This window comes from Benincasa hispida, chromosome 8 (genome assembly GCF_027475165.1).
Source record: "Benincasa hispida cultivar pf3 chromosome 8, pf3_genome.v1.1, whole genome shotgun sequence".
In the NCBI taxonomy this organism is placed as follows: Eukaryota; Viridiplantae; Streptophyta; class Magnoliopsida; order Cucurbitales; family Cucurbitaceae; genus Benincasa; species Benincasa hispida.
The window spans coordinates 56,646,848-56,657,430 of NC_143485.1; positions in this window are offsets into that span (position 1 = coordinate 56,646,848).

The window sequence follows — 10,583 nt, forward strand, 5'->3', positions numbered from 1 at the left end:
TTCGCTTGTTTCTTTGAATTACAGCATAATTCCAATACTAACGACTCCAAATAAATTACAGATTCTTAGGAAGACATTAAAGCTCATCAAACAAGAGCCAATTACAAATTTAAATGGAAAATAAATGAGAAATTAAAGGTCAAAACTCAGAAAACCATATCACTACAGCAGTTTCATATTTTCATACAAAACACCCACCAAACCAGAATTAATCCAAACCGAATGCTTATAAGATGCTCTGATAACAATTGTTGGATGAACACCAACACACAGCAGAAGAAATCAGGATCCATAAGCACTCTAGTTCGTTAATTTTGGTTGAAAAGAAACATGTTAAAAACAGAGTATAAAGGGTTTCATGAACATACCTTGGCCGAACCAATGAAATCTCCATTTTCAGCTGCAAAATCCTCCAAATCTTTGTGTAGACCACCATAAGATCTTCCCTACTATCCTCTTTATGCTCTAGATTGAGTTGTAGGGCTCAAAATAAACTGGAATTAAAGAGAATATGGAGAAAACTCACTGGATAGAGCCCATTGAAGAACATCCTCATCCGAATTTTTCAGCAAAAATTCAGTCGGTTCTTTTCTCTTTCTTCACTTCAATCTCTTCAATATATTGTAGACTATCATCAAAGAAAAGTCCTGCATGGGATGCAGCTCATGCTTGGGGTAAATCAAAGGAGAAATTGGGTTCCTTGTAAGCTACTTTGAAGATGAACTTGAAAACCCATTTTTCAAGTTTTATGTAATTTTTCCATTTTTCAAAAATCCAAAATCGATTTTAAAATCATATTTTATTTCTAAAATAAATATTTATTAATTTTACAAATTAATTTCAAAAATTAATTTTCTAATAAAATTAATAAATAATTATTTAAACAATTTAAACAATTCTAATTAATTTAATATGTAATATTAAATTAATTTTTACACAAATTCATCTTCATATATTTAAATCATATTTAAATATATTTTCTCCAATTTTGTTTGATTCTTTGAACATTTTAAATTAACTTATCAAGCTACTCTAGAGCTATCCATTTCCGAGCTAGTAGGGGGACCCATGGACCTACAGATCATAGGCTGCGATGATCCGAGATTACTCGGCCAAACTCATTAGACCGATCTAACCCCCATTCGTTAACTAATGGGTCACTCCACTAAAGCCCATAGTTGAACTCCCCCCACTGTTGATATATTATGTCCACTCGATATAACCATGATTAGTAAGTTAACCCTTCACAGGTTGTTCGTAATAACGGTTGGGTCAAATCTCTGTTTTACCCCCGAAATTATCTCTTGTTCCTTAAGTCCCTACTGATCCACTAATGAACAATTATTTTGTGATCCAATCACAAAACCGAGTCCCCCTCATTCCAAATGAGATGGCAAGATCCCTTGTTCAAACCCTAGATTCAGCACTTAAGAGAACAACCTCTCTACTATCCCTAAAGTGGGTAGGAGTGAATTTCCTTTTGCATCCTATGTCCTCAGTTATCTATCCAATCTTACCTTTGAAATGGTAGTCATGGGCCGACGTTGTTGAGTCAACCCTTACCTATGCAAATCTAAGGGCAATCCCAGATAAACAGGAATTCATAGTTAGCTCAGGATTAAGGTCAAGTTGCCTTGGTCATTGCTTTGAAATAGTCAGTCTAAAACAGTAAACAACGTTATAAAGTAAGAGTGACTAATTTCGTGGTCCGATCTTGTACAAACTCTTTTGCACAAGGACACCCCTACTTCTCATGTTCAACATGAACAAATTAGGATCACTTCATTTGTAGCACTTTACAACTCCTTGTAACAACTACAAAGTAGGCCGTATCCAATAGTGTTACCAGAATAAGGTACCCAAACTTATCCATGTACTATAAATCATCTTGACTATTTACTCGAACCTAATCCACCTTTATGTCTCCACATAAAGTTCAAGTACTCATCCAATAGTTAAGGGACTTTTAGGTTTATTGGATTTCTATTCATGTAATAGATCTATTCAATAACACCTTTATTGGATTTTCAGAATAAGCTCCATTGTTTACATACGAGTTTTAAGACATAAACCCAACAGTGTCAAACCTTATATTCCATCATCTAGAAGCTTGTTTCAACCCATAAATAGATTGTTTTAATTTTCAAACCTTTTTCTCTTGTTTGTGTTTAACGAACCTCTTTGGTTGAGCCATATAGATACTCTCTTCAAAATTGCCATTTAGAAAGGTTGTCTCATCTTGTCATATCTCATAATCATAAAAGGCGGCTATGGACAAGAGTATTCTAATCGACGTTATCATGGCAACAGGAGAGAAGATTTCTTCATAGTCCACCCCCTCTTCTTTAGGTATAATCTTTTGCTACCAGTTGAGCCTTAAGGATCTTTACCTTACTGGCCTGTTCTCATTTCCTCTTTTAGATCCATTACAACCAATAGGTTTTACTCCATCCGGCTGTTCTATAAGTTCCAAGATCGAATTGAAGTACATAGACTCCATTTTAAGGTTCATGGCTTTGATCCATTGGTTTCTATCTACATCATTCATTGCGTGTTTATAGATCAATGGATCTTCAGCGCTATCATCAGGTATGATGACCTAAGTTTTTGTTAAACCCATATATCGATTAGGTTATTGAACAACCCTCCCACTACGTTAAGGCACTCTCAACTCTTGAGAAGGATGTGATTGACTAGATGTACCTACTCCAATAACAACTCTTATTGAAGGACTGACCTAATCAACAACTCTTATTTGTTTATTTGTAGCTTCTTTGGAGATTTCATTCAATACTAGTTTACTGTGAGGCTGATGATCTTTCATGTGGTATTCTTCTAAGAATATAACATTCGTCAATATAAACACTTCATCATCTTAAGGATGATAAAATAGACCACCTTTCATTTCTTTAGGGTATCTTATGAATAGGCACAATTTTGGACGACGTTCTAACTTCTTTAGGTTTTGTACCAACATATGTGCCGAGATTTTCCAAATTCTGAAGTGACTTAAACTACCTTTACGCCTGCTACATTATTCATAAGGTGTTTAAAAAACACTTTTGAAGGAACCAAATTCAATATATATACTATAGTCTATATTGCAAATCCCCAAAACAAATTAGGCAATTGAGCGTAGCTCATCATTGATCGAACCATGTCTAACAATGTTCTATTTCTCCTCTCCAATACACCATTCTGCTGAGGTGTACCGAGTGCAATGAGCTAGAACTGGATTCCATGTTCTATCAAATAGTCTTTGAAATTCAAGTCCATATATTCACCACCTCAATCTGATTGAAGTGTTTTAATTTTTTTACCCAACAGGTTCTCAACCTCAACCTTATATTCCTTGAACATTTCAAGGGTTTCAAACTTATGATGCATTAGGTAAACATAGTCATGCCTTGTATAATCATCAATAAAACTAATGAAATATTCATACCCTCCTTGTGCTTTGACATTCATCGAATCACAAAGGTCTGAGTGTCTGAGTTCTAAGGATTCTTTAGCTCTAAGATCTTTTCCTGTAAAAGATCTTTTGGTCATTTTACCCTCAAGACAGGATTCACATGAAGGTAAAGAGTTGTCTTCTAACTAACTTAGGTTTCCACTTTTAACCAGCCTCCAAATCCTATTGAGTTTAATGTGTCCAAGTCTCAAGTGCCAAAGATAGGCATTAGGAGAAATTTTCGCCTTTTATTTTGAGTTTCAGCTGTTTTAAACATCTTAGTATTCAAAATAGCTTTTGCCTTAGTTGGTTTTAACACATATTAATTGTTTTCAAGCTTTGCGGAACATATTCGAACACCTTTTGAGCTAATGAACACTTCATTAATATCAAAAGATACTTTATACAATTGTTCTAACAAACAAGAGATAGATATCAAATTCCTTCTCATATCCGAAACATAGAAAACATTTTCAAGTAAAAGGAATCATCTTTAAAAAACAACTTCAAGTCCCCCACTTCTTTAAGTGAGACGACTTCTCTTATTTGAACCTTGAAAATTGTCTCGCCCTTGTAAGTTATCTCTAAGAACTAGTTTCCTGAATAAAAGTACAAATGTGGTTAGCGACCCCTGAATCAAGTATCCAAGTAGAGTTATCATTTTCCACTAAACATGTTTCAACAACGAGTAAATCATATTTATCTTGTTTTGCCTTTTCAGCTTTCTGCTCAGCAAGGTATTTAGGACAGTTCCTATTCTAGTGCTTATCTTTGTTGCAGTAAAAACATTTTTCTTTTTCTGAAACTTTTTCCTTGCCGTTGCGTTTTGTAGGAGCCTTTCTTTTCCCTTTACCCTTCTTCTTCATTAGAATACTCTTATTCTGTAAAGTGGAAGGTCTAGACTTTGTCCTTGAGGATGATCCCTTTTGGAACTTTTTGGTGGCAATAACATTTGCTTCTCCTTCATGTTTCTTACTCTTCATGAGAGTCTGGTAGGTCTAGAGCTTGTTTAAAAGAGTTGTCAGATTATATACAATTTTATTCATCATTGCATTCAAACGGAATTGTAGGAAACTCTTCAGAAGAGTTTCCATGATGAAACTGACTTGACTCTTTTCATCTATGACAACGACGTTTGCCTCTACCACATTGAAATGGACCAACATATCCAAAACACGTTCTCTAACAGAGGTTCCTTCCTTCATGTGGGAGTTTTAAATGTACTTAAGAGCATCGTGCCTGACAGATGTGAATGTTTGTCTGAACATTGCCTGCAACGAATCCATGATCACCTTAGCACTGACCATGCTCTTGTGTTTTTTAGTCAAGACATCAAATACGATTGCTAAAATATAGGCTCGAGCCTTTTCATTTTCCCTTACCCATTTTTCATAGGCGTCCCCAACATTTTGGTTTGCTGATGTGCCAAGAACTGGAGGACATTTCTCCACTAAAACGAACTTCAAATCATCAAGTATTAGTATTGTATTTATATTTGATTTCCATATTGAGTAATTGTTACCGTTAAACTTATCGAAGCGAGTAGTTGAATTATTGAGTTTGACATGCTGAAAATATAAACAAATTCTATTAGTGAAATGCTATTAAATGTAACCGAGTTTTAGCAAGAGCAATAAGGTACCCATATCTCATTAATTTGCAACGATACTTCCAGGAGTTAAAATAACCGCTACTGAAGGGCAGTCAATTACTACTTCACTGAATCAAGACATTCTTGACTAAATACTAATACCAGAATAACTCTTATTCCTATAGCATTTAGCTATCGCCTTTTGGTCAAGATTTACTAACACTTAGTAATTCTTATAAATATAACCCGCCATTTAAATCCCAGAGATCGATATCAATAAGTACCGAGGGGCAAACAATGTTGAAGACAGACCTAAGAGACCTTATCCATTTCTGGAGTCTGTGTTGTTCCAATCCACAAGTCACAACCCTCTAAATGGGTGGTCGCCTAAAAACGACATACAGGTGGAACATGGGAATCTCACGGTGCAACTTAATAGAGAAGATCATAGGATATGTTGACACATTTCCTTTTCCCACTTACTATGAATAACTTCTCCTATATACCTTGCTATTCATCCATGCAAACATTTTTCGATGGAGTTGTCGCCTAAAAACGATACAAAGCCGAGCATGAATCTCATGGTGTGAACTCTTACAGATGTGGGAGCTAAAATCAATGAAGTGTTCTAGATGGTTTGCGTATACTTTTACTTAGGTATATTCTGACTAATTAAATACAACCTAAGTGTAGGTGTTTACTCGAGTTATATTGAATTTAACCTACGATGTCTAAGTGATCAACCATTTATTATCTCACATTGATCATGCATGCTCATAAAAAATTGGATTAACAAAACTCAAGAATCGACTTGATCCTTAGGTAGCAAGTGTTCCGTAAATCGTCAACTTAAATACCTCGAGCCTTAGATAGGATATTCGAGTGAGTTTGTAACCGAAGTTTTACAAGATAATGACCTATTTTAACTATTAAAACAAGCTGTTGTTGTTAACCCTAAGTGAGCATGCATTTATCTTTGTTATCGATTTAAAATGTTTAATTCATTTTATAATACTTATAACTTAGACGTTCTCCATAACATACATCATACATTTCATAATTTAATATAATAACTTATATTAAAACTAATGGAATCCTACACATGCATACTATATATTATAACACTTAAGCATACTTTCATTGCATGCAACATGCTTTCCTATGATGGGAATTTAAGTCTACATGGCATACTTTATGCACAAACAAGATTTAATTTAATTAAACATACATTCATAATGCATAACCAATTAAACACACACTGAAGTGGACCAGTTTTGGCATCCTTAGCAAGCAAAAACCTAAATTATTACTATAATTACTTAGAACTGCCTCCAAACTGCCTCAAACACATTGAACCAGCCCAACAGCTGAAAAACTCTTGAACCAGACCTCCAAGGCACCAAACCAAGCTGAACCGGACCGAAATGGACTGAACCAAGCCAAACTGATCTAGCTGGACTGCTGCTTCTCATGCATGCGTGTTTCTAGAAATGTGAAGAATAGCGGACAAGCGTCATGACGCTTCTGTGATTTTGGGCTTGCTAAAAAACAATGGTGATCTATTAAGGGAGTGTCGGGACATCACTTGACTGAAACAGCTTCCAGCTGATTTTCCTACTTCGCTTTGCTTCAAAAACTTCCAATTATAATTTAATTTCAACTTTAATGACTAGCAAATTTATAAAACCTTCTTCATACATTAAAGCCCATAAACAAAAGGCCAATTACAACAATTACAATAGATTTGAAGGTAAATCTAGATGCCAAAAATGTAATATATCCACTTCGGCCACCACGACATTCATCACATGAATTAACACCCACCAAGCTAAAATTAATGCAAATGAGTGCTTAAATCATTTTCTGATACCAATTGTTAAAGTTAGAACACACATACAGAAGCAATTAGGATCTTAAACACTTTAACTACATTAATTTTGAGGATTAAGCATGCATGTCCATAATAGGAAAATAGGGTTTGAGATTACAACCTTTGTAGAAACTTAAAATTGATGCAACTCCTTGGCTAATTCCGATCATAAATATATCATAGACCACTGCTAGAGTCTTACCCGTTATTCTCTAGCTTTAGAATGGATTGTGGGATCCAATTTGTGGTAACATTGAAGGAAATTTTTAGATTGGAAGAGATTTTGGTGTGATGGAGAAGAACAACTTTTCTCTTGAAAAAAACTCAATTGCATGAATCTTTTTTTCTAGAAGAAATCATGCAAATTGGATTGCATCTCAATATGACACCAAATCAACTCCCATTTAGTGGAGAATTAGGTGTTTAATTAGTGGAAAAAGTGTGATTTTTCCACTAACCTTAATTTATTAAAAATTTGAATTTTACAAATTCAATTTGAAAATGAATTTTAATAATTAATTTAAATAATTAATTTTAAACAAAATTCATTTCCTTTTAAAATAATTTTAAATAAAATTCATTCCAAAAATAAATTTTAAATAATCAATTAAACACTTTAATTAATAAAATTAATTTAATATAAAATATTAACTTAATAAAACACCAATCCCCATCATGAATCGTCATTCACGTGTACAATATTTAAATCAAATTTAAATATTTACAACTCTCAAATTTCGTTCAATTCAACAATTAAACTAAATAATTACATTAATTCATATATAATTAACTATAATTCCCTATTCCAAATTGGAAAGTTTCAAGTTCTCATCACAGTGTTCTAAGGTTTAGTTTGATTTGAGCTAGTAGGGGGATCTAATGGACTTACATAACATGAGCTCCAACAATCTGAGATTAACCAACTAAACTCTTTAACCTAATTAACTAACATTTGTTAATTATCGAGACACTTCACTAATGCTTAGTAGCTGCACTCTCCTCATTGTAGATATATTTCTATCCACTTGATTTAACCATAATTAGTAAGTTGATTCTTCACAGGTTGTTTGTAATTACAGCTGGGTCAAAATTTTCGTTTTACCCCTGTAATTACATATTGCTCCTTAATTCTCATTGATCCTCTAATGAACAATCAGTTTCTAGTTCAACCAACAAACCGAATCATTCTCGAGCCAATAAAAGGGTGGAGTCCCTTGACCCAGAGTCAGGACTTAAGATAACAACCTATCTACTATCCCTAAAATCAAGTAGGGGTGAATTCTATCTTACAGGACTATATCCCTGGCTATCTACCTTGTCTTACCCCTAAAATGAAAGGCTTATTGAGTTTGGTAATGTTGAGTCACTCTCACCCATGCAGATTAAAGGATAATCCCGAATAAACAGAAGTTCATAGTTAGCTCAGAATTAAGATTGAGTTACCTAGATCATCAAATTAAAATAATTAGTCTTATCAGTAAACAACAATATAAAGTAAAAAATGACTATTTCGCGATTCGGTCTTATGCAAACACATTCCATAGGATGTCCCCATTCGCATGTCTCTACATGAACAATTTAGGATCAAATAGTTTGTATCAAATACAAAGTGGGCAAAATCCATAGTGTCCTCAGGATAAGGTACCTAGCCTAACCCCTATACTATAGACAATTTTTGTTATTACTTGAACTTGATCCATTTTTATGTCTCCACATAAAGTGCAAGTATTCATGCTACAACTAGGGGTTCTTAGTTTATTGGATTTAGGGTTAAAAGGTGTAATTCACATATTTAATAACATCTTTACTGAATAAACCACAATAACAAAGTTATTGTAAAAGAGAATATGTTAAATGTTTATAGACCACGAGTTTTAGGACATATATCCCAACATGAGCATAGAGTATGTTTCATTATAGAGGAGAGAATGTCATTGTAGTCCAACCCTTCTCTTTGAGTGTACCCTTAAGCTACCAGTTTGGCCTTGTACCTAACTCCACCTCCATCTGCCTTCCCCAGCTTTTTCTTAAAGATGCACTTACAAGATACCAGTTTCTATTTAGGAGGTAGAGTAGTCAAGGTTCATGTTTCATTCTTATACAAAGAGCTTATTTCATTGTTCATTGTCGTAACCCACTATTTTCATTCTTTGTTGTTGACTGTTCTTTCATAGCTTCTAGGTTCATCATCATTCAGATCATCATAAAGGTTAGCAAAGGCAACATTTCATCTTTTCTGTACTTTTATGATGACCTTCTTTATCTTCTAGTTTTGTCTCTTGTTAGGATGTAGTCTGCTAGGTTCTATGGTTGGGGTTCTTGAGTTTTTGTCCCCGTCCTTGTCTCTTCTTCTTCAAGTTGATCAGGGTGATTAGTTTGAATAGGATTAGAAGGGGTTTGAAGAACATTAGAGAATTCCATCTCATAATGTTCTTGAGTCACTGTTGCACCACCATTTTCAACTGATTTATGATCTTTAAAATCCATATAGAGCAGATTTTCTTTGAATACAACATCCCTGCACATTACACTTTGGTTGGTTCTAAAATCCGACAACTTGAAACCCTTAGTGCCTTCTGGGTAGTCAATGAACATACACTTTACTACTCTTGGTTCAACTTTTCCTTGTCTCACATGTATATAACCCACACAACCAAAGGGTTTTAGGAAGGATAGGTTAGGAGGGTGGCCTAACCATACTTCTTCAGGTGTTTTAAAAACAATAGTTTTACATGGACTCCTATTGATAGTAAAACATGTTGTAGTTGCTACCTCTGCCCAAAATGATTCTGTCACCTTAACTTCCGAAATCATATAGCTAACTTTCTCTAGGATAGTTTTATTCATCCTTTCAGCTACTTAATTCTATTGTGGAGTGTGAGCCACTATTTTGTGTCTAGTTATTCCATTCTCAGCACAAAAACTATTAAAGTCATTGCCTAGGAATTCTAATCTATTGTTTGTCCTCAAGTATTTAACTCTCTTATTATATTGATTTTCAGCAATATATTTCTAATGTTTGAACTTGTCAAAGGTTTAGTATTTAGTTTTAGTAAATACACCCAAACCTTTCTTGAGTAATCATCTACTAAGGAGAGAAAATACCTTGAGCCACTCCATGATTGTGTCCTTGCAAGTCCCAAGAAGTCAACATGTATATAATTTAGGATTTTAGTGGTTGTATGGGTCTCTTTCATAAACTTCTGTCTTTTAGACTTCCCATAGACATAATGTTCATAGAATTTCAACCTCTTAGACCTCTTTGACTTGATCAGCCCCTATTTCTATAGCTCTTGAATCCTCTTCTCACTTATATGTGAGAGTCTTCTATGCCACAAATCAAACTCACCATCTTCAGTCTTCTGTGCAACAAATGATTAAGCTAGTAGAGTAACATTTCTTACAAAACACAACCCATTACACTTTACCCCAATGAAGGTAGGTCTCCCATCTTTTTAGATTGTTAAGCTTCCATTCTTTCAGACAAACAAACAACCTTGATCATCAAGCATTCCCATAGAAATCAAATTCCTTTTAAGCTGTGGAACATATATTACTTCCTTGAGGAGTATGTCTCTATTGCCTTGGAGTTTAAGCACCACTGAGCCTATTCCAATCATCTTACAACCGTGATTGTCTCCCATGAACACTAATTCACCATCCCATGATTT